Genomic DNA, 15,296 nt, shown 5'->3' on the forward strand with positions numbered 1-15,296 from the left:
TCATAAGCCATGTGGTAGTAAATATCTTTACATGCGTATAGTCCTTCCTTCTTTTTAGGATATCTGTCTGATAGAAATAAAATGCAAGGCACAAATGTGAGCTGCATACATAACTTTAAATTTCCTAATAGGAATATTAAAATAGTAAGAAGAGGCAGGTGAAGTTAATTCTAATAATATATTTTATTTGATCCAGTATATTAAAAATACTTCATTTCTACATGTGATTAAATTAAAATATTAAAGGGATAACCTACATTTTTTATATTGTCTTCAAAATCCAGTATGTATTATACTTCTTTTCTTTCTCATACTCTTTTCCGTGATGGTTTGTTACAGGATATTGAATATAGTTGCCTGTGCTATACAATAGGACCTTATTGTTTATCCATTCTATATATATGAGTTTGCATTTGCCGGTCTCAAACTCTCAATTCAACCCTCCGCTGTAAAGTTTAGTAGGTATTATATCACATCTCAGTCTAGCCAAATTTCAAGTGCAGCATAGCTTATGGCTGCTGTGTTGAACAGCACAGTTGTATTTATTCCCTAAAGAGAAATTCATAGACATGGATTACTGGTTCAAAAGGCTGAGCAATTTTAAGACTTTTGCTTCTTATATTCACTTTCCCAAATAAGTCTGTCAACTTAAGCTGTATTTTTTCTTTTAATCACTAATTAATCTAATACTTCCTATATATTGATCCTGAGCTACATGTTACAGAAAAAGTCCTTCAAGACAAAATTTTGCCATTCAACTCCAATATGAAATAAGACTGAAAGGAAGGTTGAGATGCAATTGCCTTAGTCAGGATCAAATACCACCAAGTTTATATAGTAAAAATAAAATAAATTATTAACTTTTAAAAGTTGGTCACATTAATAAACAAATGAGTTTGAGAAATATATCCAGAATTGTTGAAAGCATTTTTAAATAAACTCTTTTTGATAATTAATTTAGAGATAATATCCTATGATTATAACCAACAAAAGAAGAGAAAACTGGGTCTATACAAACATAATCAGTGAAAAACTGTTCACTATGGCCAATTAAGGTAATTCCAGCCCATCCCGAACAAAGTACGTGTCCTCCTCCTGTCCCTACAAATGGCTGACGTCAGTAATTCCCTCACCAGCAGATATCACTTTGCCCAGGTAGTTATATTCCAGCAGCACATAGCTGGGTCTGCTGTGCTCCGCAGGAGTGAATTACCAATCCTGTCATAGCAGCTTCGCTTGAATTTTCGGCTGTAATTGTTCACATTCTTGCAGTACTTATGCTACGAGGGCAACAGCATCAACAAACAGAAGCATTTGCAGTTTCTCTCCATCTACTGGGAAGCCGCCTTCCTAATCAATTCTCCTCAGCAAATGCTCCAGGACAGTGGGAGATTCCTTGGGCGAGAGATAATACCACCCAAGGGAAAATGCATTTATAATTGATGTGGTAAAAAGCTGTTAGACAGACATGGGTTTTCTCAACCATTTTTGTAAACACAGTTAGCAGCACTTCCTACAACAGCAGAAGCCTATGATCTCTGTACCTCTGGGTAGAAAATTGTATGCAGCAAAGAAAAGCTCATGGACCAGATCTTGTGGTTGTATCTACTGCAGTCCCCCAAACTGAATAATTATTATAGAAACTCATGGCTTACATCTACCAAACCGCACACTTTTTTTTTTAAGTTAGCTTTTAAATAAGGTACTTGATTTACTGTTGAGCACATTGCCGAGGATGGGGAAGTAAGGGGAAAAGCATAATAGGAGAGAAACTCCATCTAAAATCGAGGTTTCTCTTTCTTAAATGATCATCAGAAGTCATCAGAAAAGGACATGATTCCCAATATTTTTGGATTGTAAAAGATTTTATGTGCATTGCATAAAAACAAGTATATTCTGCAATTGGCAGAGTTTGATAGAGCTAACAAGTTTAAATTATTTCAGCTATCAGGTGTGAAAATTCCAGCTGTATACATGGAATTATAATCTATTCTTATTTCACTTGTGGCTGCTTTCAGGGAACTATAAAAAGAAAACAAGTGCGTTTTATTTTATCTGTATAATCTCAAAAGTCAGCCAAAATAACATATGCACTACAGAATGGGGAAAAGCTTAAATAGATTTCAAGGTGGTTTTCACTTTTCCCAGGGCACTGAATTTTGAATTATTGTGTCATTCTACACCTGTGAGTATAATAGTGCTTTTTTAAAAAAAAAACATACATAATATTAAGAATCATATTTGAGTTTGAATCCTGATTCTGCACTCATGTTTTGATGCTGAGAAAATAATGTAATCAGTCTGATCCTCCACTCTACACCAGATAAGTGGGACTAATATTATCTACCTTTTAAGCATGTGGAGAAATCTAACAACGATATGAAGGTAGATTCCCTCACATATAATAGGCATCTAATGCACAGGGGCATTAAAACAATGCTGTCTTCGTGGTAAATTGTAGGACAAACCACTGGCTGCTTTATTGTAGGATTTGAGTGGAGTATCTCATCGGCCACCTTGAGTAACTTCATGAGAGTTCCTTTCCAAAGTTATCTTTTGCTTTAAATTCAACCTCGTTATTGGCTTTAGTTTGAGCAAAGGACTGACTTGAGTCTTTGAAGTTTTCAGTGGGATTTTGATTTTATACTATAGCTCTTTGTTGCCCACTTATCCTTGTTTTCAATTGTGTACTATTTTTAGTTTTTCTTAAATCCATGCCTATCTTTACTGTTTAAATGCAAAACAGACAACAGTAAAGCCTAGAAGAACATCATAGGAAAACCATGGCCAAATGTAATACTTTCCTTTTTCATGGTTAACTCTGCCCACATCCCTTCTGAAATTGATCTGATGATCTTTCTCTCCTGGCAAAGAAAGAAGCCTTTGCTCTTGGCTTCAGCTGACAAGAATATATTGGAGGCTTATACTGGTGTTAAAAACCAGTTGTCTGGCTAAATTTGGAGACCCAGGGAGAGCATAGAGCAATATGTGATAGGAGCACAGATTGTGGAGCCAGACAGCCAAGATCCGAATCCCAGCTATGCTGCTCACTAGTTGTATGATCTTGAGCAAGTTATTTAATATCATTGTCTCTGTTTCCTTACTTATAAAGGTTCATGCCCAGGCAGTAAGATGCTATACTCAAAAGGGACAATTTAAAAGAGTTTAATAAAAGGAATATTTACAAAGGTGTGAGCAGGCTTAAGAAAAACTAGCAAGGGATAATAAAACACTTTGACAATAAAAAAAACCTCACCCTTCCTAGGTAAAAGGGCAAGGGGAGAGAGAGCAATAACTCTTAGGAGAGTTGTTGCTTTAGGAGTGGGCTAGCTATGGAAGTTGTGAACTTTGGTAGAGAAAAGCATGTATTGTCAATCCACAGCCTGGTGAAAAGGAAGCTGATAAAGTAAAAATATTGACCTTGGGTTTCCCTGCTGGCGCAGTGGTTGAGAGTCCGCCTGCCGATGCAGGGGACACGGGTTCGTGTCCCGGTCCGGGAAGATCCCACATGCCGCAGAGCGGCTGGGCCCGTGAGCCATGGCCGCTGAGCCTGCGCGTCTGGAGCCTGTGCTCCACAGCAGGAGAGGCCACAACAGTGAGAGGCCCGCGTACCGCAAAAAAAAAAAAAAAAAATTGACCTTTCTCTCCTCTCACTCTCTAATATATTGCTGGTATCTCCCAGTGGCTGGACTCAGTGATAAGCCTGGGGACAAGGAGCCTGATGCAGAGTAAAGAATGGAGGGCACTGGATGTAGAGTGGATAAGAGGCAATGTTCAGCAGAGTAATAGTACCTGTCTTGTAGAATTTTTATAAAAATTAAATGAGTAAATATCTGTAAAGCACTAAGGAGTATGCATTATATAATGTTTTTGTTTTGGTCAAAAACATTTACTACTACCTTTATTAATACCGATAACTTCATATGTTATCAGGCCCAAAGACAGCTCAGGATTCTGTAGGAACATGATTGTCTCATCTTTAGACTAATTTGAAATCTCTATGATGAGATTTAGGAACAAGAAGCTGGAATCTGTGAATACCAAGATGTGCCAGTAGACCTTAGGAAGGAATAGGGTGTCCATTAGCTCACGTATTTTAGCCAGGACTACACTGGCTATTTTAGCTTGATTTTTCTTTAATGGCAGGTGCTCACCTTAAATATGAAACTGTGGTCAGGATGGGTGGAAGAAAAAGATGGAAATGTAGAAATTGTCTGACTTAGTGCCTCAAGTTAAAAGGAGAGCAGGATCCTAGTGGAAACTGGTCAACTTTGATGGACGTGACGTTATCAGGAGGTATGAGGGCAAGCACATGTCTGTACTAACAAATCAGTTTTAATTAAGCATCTACTCGTATGCAGGCAATGTGCTGTGTGGGTGGCACAGATGGGGATACTCCACAGTCCCCGATCTTCAGGTGTCATTATTTTGTTGGGTTGCAAACACAGATCGCAAACTAACCCTACTAGGAAGACATGATAAGGTAAACACGATAAGGCTATAAATTAGTGCTAAGGAGAATAAGTGCTAGAAGATTTTGGCAGTTTGAGCCTCAGAGCAATGGCGTTAAAGACTTCATAGAAGAGATAGATTTGGGCAGGGCCTTGGTTAGAGGGTGGTTTTTATAGGCAGAAAAGAGATGGGAGGGACATTAATGTTTGTGATGGAGTTGAGAGGTGGAAATATGTACAAAAGGACATATATTCAGGACAAGGCAAATGAGACTAGTCCAACAGAAACAACTGGAGAGAAAACAAGACTAAGTTTGAAGAGGTAACACAGACCCAGAAAACCTAAGATTTTGAATACAAGGCCAAGAATTTTGTCATTTCCTATATTCTATTCAGCTAAAGACATAGGCTGAGGAGTTCGATTTCCATTTTGGCTTCAGATACAAACATGAGCACATTATTTCTGGACTACCTGTATTTGAATCAATGACTAGCACAGAGAAATCCATGCATGCTAACTGGTTCATACACACTATGTATTTTCTGATTTGTTGTTTGGCGTTTATTGATCCCTCTCAACTTTCTATCTACTCTCTGATACAAAGTGAAGTCAATGTAACTATATTAGAATTGATCTTGTATTCAAAAAGCTGACCTCAAGCCAATACTAATGGATTGGGGATACAGAACCGAGGCTGGACATGAGTGCCTGTCAGTCCTGCACTGGGAATGACATTGTTTGGAGTGATGAAGTACAGGATAAGAGAAGGCTGCCATCTTGTAGTCAATCTGCTCAGTTAATACACGTGGCACTAAGAGCTTGTGAAGTCAATAAGCATGGGTGAGTGCTTCTGCCTTGCTTCTCTTTTTCTCAGACTTGGAACTATCCCAGTTAATACTAGGAAACAGCAAAGCAAGACCTTCCAGTGCCATTCAGTTCAGTGGAAGGTTGTGTCAAACCTGTTACCTCACTGTGCTTAGAAGTTGTAGGGGACAGTAGTTCATCGTGAGGTAGATACTGCCATTGTGAAGATTTCTCAAAAGGCAAACAGCCCAGGAGTAAAAAATGAGGAAAAAAACCCCAGACGTCACAAAATAGGAAACCTGATTGGAATGTTAACACATGAAAAGCTGCTTGACATTATTAACAATAAGGGGAACACAAATTAAGTTATGTTAAATTGCTGTCTCACAGCCACAAAATGAGTACAGATTAGTCTGAGAATTCCAAGTGTTGACAAGATTGTGAAGTGATAAGAACCATCATACCCTGCTGGAGGGGGTGTAAATTAGGACAACTGTTCTGAAAGACAGTGTGTCATTACCAAATGCAAGTAAGATGGATGAGTCCTATGGCCCACAAATTTGATTCCTAGATATATACCCAAGAGAAAGAAGTACACATGTTTTAGGAACTATGTACAAAAAGTACATTGCAGCATTTTCTGAAGAGCAAAGTACTAGAAGCAATTGAAAGTTGTCCACTGGCAATAAGATAGATAAATAAATGTTAGCATATTCATATACCACAATGAATACTATATAGCAGTGAAACTGAATGGGATGTAGCTGCATGGATCAAAATAGATGAATCTCAAAAATATAATGTCTGTTGAAAAAATAAGTCATCAAACTATAGACAGTGTGTTTCCACTTAAAATATAATGAATAAAACTAAACAATAATATTGTTTTGTATAGATTAATATGTGTTGAAACCATTTTAAAAAGCAATGGAGGGGCTTCCCTGGTGGTGCAGTGGTTGAGAGTCCGCCTGCCAGACACGGGTTCGTGCCCCGGTCTGGGAAGATCCCACATGCCGCGGAGTGGCTGGGCCCGTGAGCCATGGCCGCTGAGCCTGCGCGTCCGGAGCCTGTGCTCCGCAGTGGGAGAGGCCACAGCAGTGAGAGACCCACGTACCGCAAAAAAAAAAAAAAAAGCAATAGAATGATTAATACAAAATCCAGAGTAGGAGAAAGGGAGAAGGGTGCAGTCAAGGAGTGACACAGGTACTGCTAATGTTCCATACCGAAAGCTGGTGGTAGATACATGGTATTCCTTTCCATATTAAAATGTGAATGCACTTTCTCTCTCTCTCTCTCTCTCTTTTTCTCTACACATACACATATTATACAAATATATGTATATGCATGTATAAATACATGTACATATACTCATTTTTCTGTGTAAGATATATTTAATAATAAAATAAAAGAAATTCTCTGATATCCATTACCTGCATCTGGACAGTAAGCAATTGGGTTGAGTTTTTCCCCATTCAAGGAGATGCACTTGCTCTCATTCCATTGGTATAAGTTGTCCAGTTTTCACACAGAATAAACTAGAAAACAAGTTTTGCCTCTGGTTGTCTTCCCACTGTCTTCTCCCCATTACATATAAACCTTCTTGAACTATTTTTTTTCCTTTTTTTGGCCGTGCTGTGCAACATGCGGGATCTTAGTTCCCGACCACAGATAGGACCCGTGCCTCCTGCAGTAGAAGCATGGAGTCTTAACCACTGGACCGCCAGGGAAGTCCCTTCTTGAGCTTTCTATTCTTGCTGTTTCTTGAATTCACTTCAATCAGATTTTTGTCCCCATTTCTCCACTGAAACTGTTTTTCCCTTCTAATACCAATGACTTCCGTTAACAAACTGGGTCATTATTTCTTAGCCCTTGTCTTATTTGACATATTAGTTTTTGTTGTGTAATTGATCACCTCATCTTCACTTGGCCCCGGGACACCTTTGCAGTCCTCCCTATTTTCTAGTCTATATTTTCAGTCTCCTTGGCTGATTGCTCTTCAGTTTGCAACTTCTTAATTGGAATGCCCCCTTTTAGTCCCATAATCTCTTCTCTGTCTGTACTCACTTCAAACAAGTCCTCAACAAGTTCCATCGTTTTAAATAAGCACCTAGATGCTGAAGGCTCTTAAAATTTTCTTTCCAGCCAAGACCTTTCAGAAACTCCAGACTTATATTCAAGTACCTTCTCAGCGTATCCACTTAGGTGTTCATAGGTATCTCAAACATAACATTTCTGTAACAAACTTTTCAATTTCATTCCCAGTCTCAATGTGCTTCTCCTTCAGCATCTCCATCAGGACATGGTGCCACCATTCACTCAGCTGTTCAAGCCCGAAACTTTAGATATTAGATATGATGCTTGATTGCTTTTTTCTCACTCTCCCAGCATTCAATCCACCCTGTTGGTCTAAAGTTTAAAATCTGTTCCCCAAACTGACCACTTCTCATCATATCCATAATTACCACCGTAGTTCCAGTTTCTACAAGCTCTTACCTAAATTATTGCAGTAGGCGTTGTTTCCCTGCTTTCATACTTTGCTCTTTCCATCTATTTCTCACAAAGCAGCTAGAATGAACCCTTTGAAAGACAAATCAAATGAGATCAGTCTTCCACAAAAAACCTTCCAAAGATTTCCCATCTTATTTTGATTCAAATTCAAGGTCCTTAACGTTAAACCAATGCTTTATATTTGGGCCTCTTGCTAACTCTTCAATCTTACCAACCAAGCTCTCTATCTCACTCACTCTGATCTAGCTTCACTGGCTTATTTCTCTTCCTCCTTTGTAGTAAACATGATCCTGTATTAAAACCTTTGCACTTGCTAATCCTTTTGTCTTTAGTAATCTTCCCCCAGATGTATTCAGTACTATCTCCCTCTCTTGGTTCTGGTTTCTTCCTAAACGTTGTACAAACCTTCCTTGATCACCTGATTTAACAAAACACCACTAAAACTCTCTATCCTCCCATTATGCTTCGTTTTTCTTCCAGGTACTTACCATTCCTTGACATAACACTAGATACCTTTTTTGTTTGTTTCTCATTATCTGTCTCCTTCTAGAATAAAAACTTCATGGAGGCATTTGTGTCATATTTTTGATTTCACATATAAGTGATATATAGTATTTGTCTTTCTTTTTCTGACTTATTTCACTTAGTATGACAATTTCTAGGTCCATCCGTGTTGCTGCAAAGGGCATTATTTCATTCTTTTTTATGGATGAGTATTCCATTTTGTGTGTGTGCGTGTATATATATATATATATATATATACACACACACATATATATACATATATATGTGTGTATATATATATATATATATATATATATATACACCACATCTTCTTTATCCATTCATCTATCAGTGGACATTTAGATTGTTTCCATGTCTTGGCTACTATAAATAGTGCCACTATGATCAACTATACTTCAATAAAATAAATTTAAAAAAACATATATAAAAACAGACAAAAAAAAATTCATAGAGGCAGAGACTATTTTTGTTCATTACTATATGCCTAATACCCAAAATGGTGAATACTATATCATAGACACTCAATAAATATTTACTAAATGAATTAATCTATGGACCAAGTGAGTATATAGTTTAAAAGTTGATTCCCAACTTTTTTTTTTAAACGTATAGAATTATTTATTTATTTGGTGGCACTGGGTCTTAGTTGTGGCACATGGGCTCCTTAGTTGTGTCACGTGGCCTCCTTCGTTGTGGCATGCAAACTCTTAGCTGTGGCATGAATGTGGGATCTAGTTCCCTGACCAGGGATCGAACCTGGGCTGCCTGCATTGAGAGTGTGGAGTCTTAACCACTGCACCACCAGGTGCAGGTATATATAATATCATTCTTTCCCTCTCACCTCTTATCAGAGGGGGCTCATCAGCTGCTCATAATCTCTAAGTAAATTGATGTATATTCTTGATAAATACTAGTGAGCAACTCTCCAGATAAATAATTCAAATACATTAACATTTAAGTACTATCTTCCATTGTTGAAATCAGACTTGTTTTCTCTTTCTTTAAGTATCTTGTATTCTTACATGTGAACAAAGTTAATGATTAGGATTGATGAGTACAGACTGAGTGGTTGTGATTCTCCACTTGCTACATGATTATTCAGCCTTCTCTCATGGTCACTATGAAAATGTGATATACACAGTAATATGCAGAGTAAGCTTGGACTCTGCTATGATCCATATATGACCCAAGATTATGCATCATGCCAACCTTTTTGACACAGAGTATTTTGATGCCTAATGATTTAATTGAGGGTAGATGTAAACTATTTTTTCAATTAGCTTTTTGATAGTTTCGTTTGAAATGAATTAAAATCTTGTCAAAGTTATGACATATCAACCCATTGCTGACTTGTCCAGATAGTAATATGACTGAACGAAATTAAATTGTGACAAGATAGAGCTGGTTTTCAACAAGATTATTTGAGAAGAACTATTGAAACACTGAATATTATAAGGAATTTAAAACATGTAAAAATCACATTTAATTGACGGGCAGCCTCTGGAAAAAAACAACATTTCTGTTATCCCCTGAGCCTAATCTTCTTTTCATTCAGTTTCAGCCAAAGTTGGAACTGTTTGATGCTGGGCATGATGACTAAATCTCTCCTTAACCCTAGTGGTCTTTCCTTTTTTTCTGGTAATGAAGGACCTCTGCAATCTCACTAAATGACTCTTTTCAAGATTTATCTGCTTTTGTCTCCCCCACAGATCCTCTGCTTCCACTTAAGTGATCCCACTGTCTTCTTTACAAGGATTGCTCAGTTTCTCTTTGAAGCCTTGACTAATAATATTTCCAACTGCTCAGTCTATAGCTTGCCTCCCCTTTTCGTATATATAAATATATAAGCCTGTAGCTCAAAGTGTACCTGATTGAGGCCTCCTCCATGGAACCTTACCTGTTCCCCAGCAGAAAGGGATTTCTTCATGCTCTGAAATCTGAGAGCATGTTTATGTGTGAGCATTGTACATCTGACAGTTGATCAAATACATTATTACTTTGTAATGTTAATTCTCTCTAAACGCAAATGGCTGTGTGTCCTTGTGTGTATAAACTCCTAGAAGACATTTATAGTTCCTTGTTAGCAGGGACTATCTTGTAACTCCACAAAGTAGTCATACAGTTCACCTTAATAGGTTTTTGCTTTCTTTCTTTTTTTTTTGTGGTACGCGGGCCTCTCACTGTTGTGGCCTCTCCCGTTGCAGAGCACAGGCTCCGGACACGCAGGCTCAGCGGCCATGGCTCACGGGCCCAGCCGCTCCGCGGCATGTGGGGTCTTCCCGGACCAGGGCACGAACCCGTGTCCCCTGCATCGGCAGGCGGACTCTTAACCTCTGTGCCACCAGGGAAGCCCCACCTTCACAGGTTTTTGAATATTTTTTTAGCTTTGCAACATAGCTTTGCAATTCTAGTAGCTGTTGCCTGCATTTAACTTACAAGGTGAGTTATTCCAAACGTATTGTTCCTCTTTACTTCTGTGGTCTTTGGGGGGCTGAGAAAGAGGCTGTGTTTCATGCTACATTTGGCTCTTTCTGACTTTTATCCTTCCAGGGTGGGCCTCCCTTCATTCAGGAAGTTTCCATTTGCCTTTGTGGCAATGAAGATGGCCTACACTACTCTTGTCATTTCCCACATGACATTTCTTATCATTCCTTGTGAAATATTTAACTGGGATGAAACCAGGCAGCCTGAGGTTGGTTAGCTATCTAGAGGGGTTAAAAGGAAAAATAAAAGAGAGAGAGAGAGAGAGAGAGAGAGAGAGAGACATGTGGTGACCATTCCTGCAGGGGATTGCTCCAGAGAGAATGGAGATCGAGGATTATCCAACAAGCTGGAGAATCCTCTAACCTTCCAGCTCTGATGAATGACACGGCCCCCAGTATTTGCCTGCTTCCCTCACATCTGTCAGCACTCTGCATTTTCAAAGCATTTTTCCATGATCTCAGATTCCCTCACTGCAGTCTTAGGAGTAAGAAAAAAGCAGAAATTGTCCCAATTTTTATATTATCTCTACCAAACAATGTTTTCTGTTTCAAAAATCTCTTTTAACATCACAGATGGGGCTTTTTTCCCCTTTGAAGACTTCCCTTGTGAAGCTCTGTAAGGCAGAAGTATGCCCATTGTGACTCTGAAAGCCTTTGACTGATTGGCTTGCCTCTCAGACCCTCTCCTGCTGTGTGCTCCTTTACAGCAACAGATAAGTGTCAGACAATTAGAGATGGGACTGGAGATGTGTAAATTGTACTGTTGCCTCAACAAATTAGTAATTTCGTGATAATACACTGTCCTTGTAATGTAGTTAGGGTTACCACAGTTACCTACCTCTTTTTGTGCTCAAAGGCCATGGGTAAGATTGATGAAGATTCCGTGTGGTGATTCATTTTCCTTCTTGACACTCTCCCCTCACCCCTCCTCTCCCAAGAAATGAGACATTAACCAGCCTCTGGGAGTTGAACAGAGTCTCCACCTGGCTTCCAGGTGTTCAAGGTGCCCTCCTTACGGGACATTGCCTAGAAGGTATTGCCCTGCCTGTGTTGAATGGCTGAAGGAAAGCAAAAGTGTGATGCAGTGAAGGGAATCCACTTCCCACACCTCTTCATCCAGCCTTCTTTTATTCCATGATCAGGCCCTTAATGGTGTTGGTATTAGGTTCAAAAATCTCAGAGTTACCACTTTCACTCGAAAAGTTTACAAATATTAATAGACGATATCATGGGCTTTGTCCCACAGTAAAATACTTTATAGCTTTTGAAAGTAAACATATTCTTTCTTTCTTCACTTCCGTCCCCAAACACTCACTCTCTTTCTTTCTCTCCTTTTTTTTCTCTCCCTTTATAATCTGTGTATATAGGTACCCATGTACGTAGGAATCTATCTATCCATCCATGTGGTAAAATTTAGAAAGCATAATGTTAAAGAGAGAAAATTGTAAAACAATATTTAAAGTAAGTACTGTCTATATTTAAAACACATTTCAAAAGCCCTTGGTATGCACTTAATAGTGTGTGTGTTTATGTGTATAAGGTAAAATGAACAAACAAAGAAAAAATTAAGTAAAACAAGCAGAATACAGACAGGAAAGATACACATGTAATTCATTAATAGTGTGTACCTCTAGGGACTCAGGGCAAATAATGGGGCAAGGAACGTGAGACAAGGGACAATATTTTATAGTCAATGTGACAAAAAGTTAACACTCTCTCTTCTGAGTACTGGGTATATGGCATATATAGTATGTATTTTTCTCTGTTTCAATAAAGAGAAAAATAATCTTTGTGACCTACTGGCCAACATTCTGAGCATGGTCCTCCCATTGGCAGAGTTGGATTTTCACTTAACCATCCACTGTAGAGGACACACACACACACACACACAGGTGCCAGCCAGATTTAGGAAAGGGTTCAGGGTCCATAGAATTCAGAGAAAATGCTGTTTCTGCTATAATTTCCTTGGTCACTTCCACCTCAGAAAGAATGAAGACAGAACTGGTGGGAAGAAAGTGAACTGGCAGTCATAAACACATCCTCTGTACTTTTTTTTTAAATCCCTAATTAATAAACCTTCGATAAAGTCTACCCCAACTCAGCTTTGTTTATAAGAATAAGGAAAAAGGATTTGGTATCGTTCACACTGAAGAGGACCGGAAAAGCTTTAGGTTAGGACTGATGAAAGCAGCGGGTATGGGTGTGGTTGTGAGAGAGAGTGTGTGTGTGTGTGTGTGGTTGTGAGTGTGTGAGAGTGGAATGGTGATGGTGATGAACTGATGAGTAAATGATAGTGCTTAGGGAAGGTAGATGGAAAGACTTGGTGGGAAAGCAGCAACCATCCTGTGGATTTTTCCTCTAACTTGTTCATCTGTTCAAACCATGAACCTTTTCCTAGCTTTAAACAAAGCCAGGAACCATTAGCCTAATGACTCTCAGGTGTTCACTGGGGTTCATGGAAGGGATACAACAGAAGGAAGTTTGCTGAAAAGAGTTCTTGGTAAATGGAGGGCAACATATCCCGGGAAAAGGTCTTCGTTGCTGGGATAGTTGGGAGAGAGAAGCAGGAAAGCACATGTATCCTCCTGGCTATATGTGAGGCAAAATGCCCAGTTATCTAGAAACCAATTTCACTGACTTTTGCAACTTTAGCAAAACCATTCATTTTCCTCTTAAATAAGAACCATGGTCATTTTCTGTGCTGTAGGATAATTAACTAACAGGGGTAAAGAGCTGTTGAAACATTGAGTGTCATCACCCTGGTGACTCATTTTTTAGTAGTGGCTCTGGAGCATGATTGGCAAAGTTTGTGAGTCACAGATCTCTAACCACGCTGAACTCAGGGTACAGGACACACATAAAACTGGAGGATGACAAACCTTGAAGCTTCTGTCACTTTCTCTGAAGACATGAAGCTGCCTGTGGAGGAGTGCTGGATCCACAAGGTGCTTCCTTAAATCTGCTATTACCAAACTTAATGAAACAGCCTCAGATCTATCCATTCAGTACATGACTTCTATCCCTTAAGCTGTTTTTCATTAGGCATGATATGAATTGTTTGGCCATAAAAAAGGAAATTTAGACATTGATACTCTACTCTTAAGTATTAAATATGGAAGGTAGCACTTTTTTATTGTGTTATTTAGTGTTAATTACAGAAGATGAAAGTCAGTGGTCTCGGCCTTCAAAAAATTAATTTTACTTGTGCAAAAGAAACTATTTCACCTAAAAGAACAATAGAGACACAGTTCAATCAAGTGATTAATTCTGATTTTAAAAAACGATGCCCAGGCTTTGATACAGACTCAAGATGTCAGGAAGGCTTGGTAGAGACTAGAAAACGCCTAAGATATGGGTAAGTAGTTAAAAAGGAATAGCAGATTTCAACCAGAGAAGCCTGTAATATAATGTAATAGTAACATAATAGCGAAAGTATTCTTTCTCTTCATTTTTTTTATTTTCTCTACTCATGTTATTTTAGGAACTGCAGGGAATATGTAGTCAGATCACAAATGCTGTTCAAAGATCATATGGTCAATGTTACAATTTTTTAAATGTAGAAATGGCCTCAGACTGGTTCTAACTGAGCAGTCGCTGTAAAACATACTAAACCACAGAGAACTTAGGCAGAGAAGGATTTTTCAGTTTATTTGTATGATCTCTTTGGAGTGGCAGTGGAGGCATTAACCACTCAGAATGGCTTTTTCTTTTTGTAAAATCAACATAAATATGGGCAGTTGGATTAGGGGATTAATAGCACTCTCATTGCCCAATTCTTTTTTTTTTTTAATACTCTTTTCAGACAGCATATTGTCCATAATGGTTTCTGATTATCTTCCCTGTTATGCTTAGGGAGAACTTTGAAGAACTGTGAAGTTGGACTCAGTAGGTGTTAAAAAAATGTATTAAATGCTGATAGAAATCTGTCTAATTCTGGAGATTTTCCAGATCTAAGGAAATTGCCTTATTTGCAGCATTTCCATTCCATTGTTAACTGATTGTGTTTGTATCTTTTAAGTATATGTCACTTAATAGGAAAAAAATCAGAAAGACAAGTTATGGCAAAGAAATGTTACTGCCTTTCTCTGTTGCTGTCTTATTCCTTTGTGCATGTGCTATTTACCAGAGGACTGTGCTCCTTTATAGGTCTCCGGATTAGTCATTAACACCTTCATGTGGAGGCAAGATCCATGGGCATCCTGTGGGGAGGATAACGAGTTTGGGATTTTATTGCAGGGATTGCATTCCAGTTTCCAATTTTTTCTATAGGTCACTCATATTGCAAGTAATTCTTGAGCAAACCATTCCCCATCTGTTCAGATCTTGTTATAACAAAATCAGCCATGACAGATTATGGTATATAAAACAGAATAAACTTTGCCCAGCTGGTTGTACAGAGTAAGGAGAGAAAGGATATACAGGGCCCTCTGGCTACAGAAAGCTGCAGTCAGGAAGAACGGAAGGTGTAAAAAGGTTATGGGGGAGAGAAAAGTAGGGCTGCCTATTTGGGAAACCACTTCTGGC

The sequence above is a fragment of the Phocoena phocoena genome, chromosome 14 (assembly GCF_963924675.1).
Source record: "Phocoena phocoena chromosome 14, mPhoPho1.1, whole genome shotgun sequence".
Taxonomy (NCBI): domain Eukaryota; kingdom Metazoa; phylum Chordata; class Mammalia; order Artiodactyla; family Phocoenidae; genus Phocoena; species Phocoena phocoena.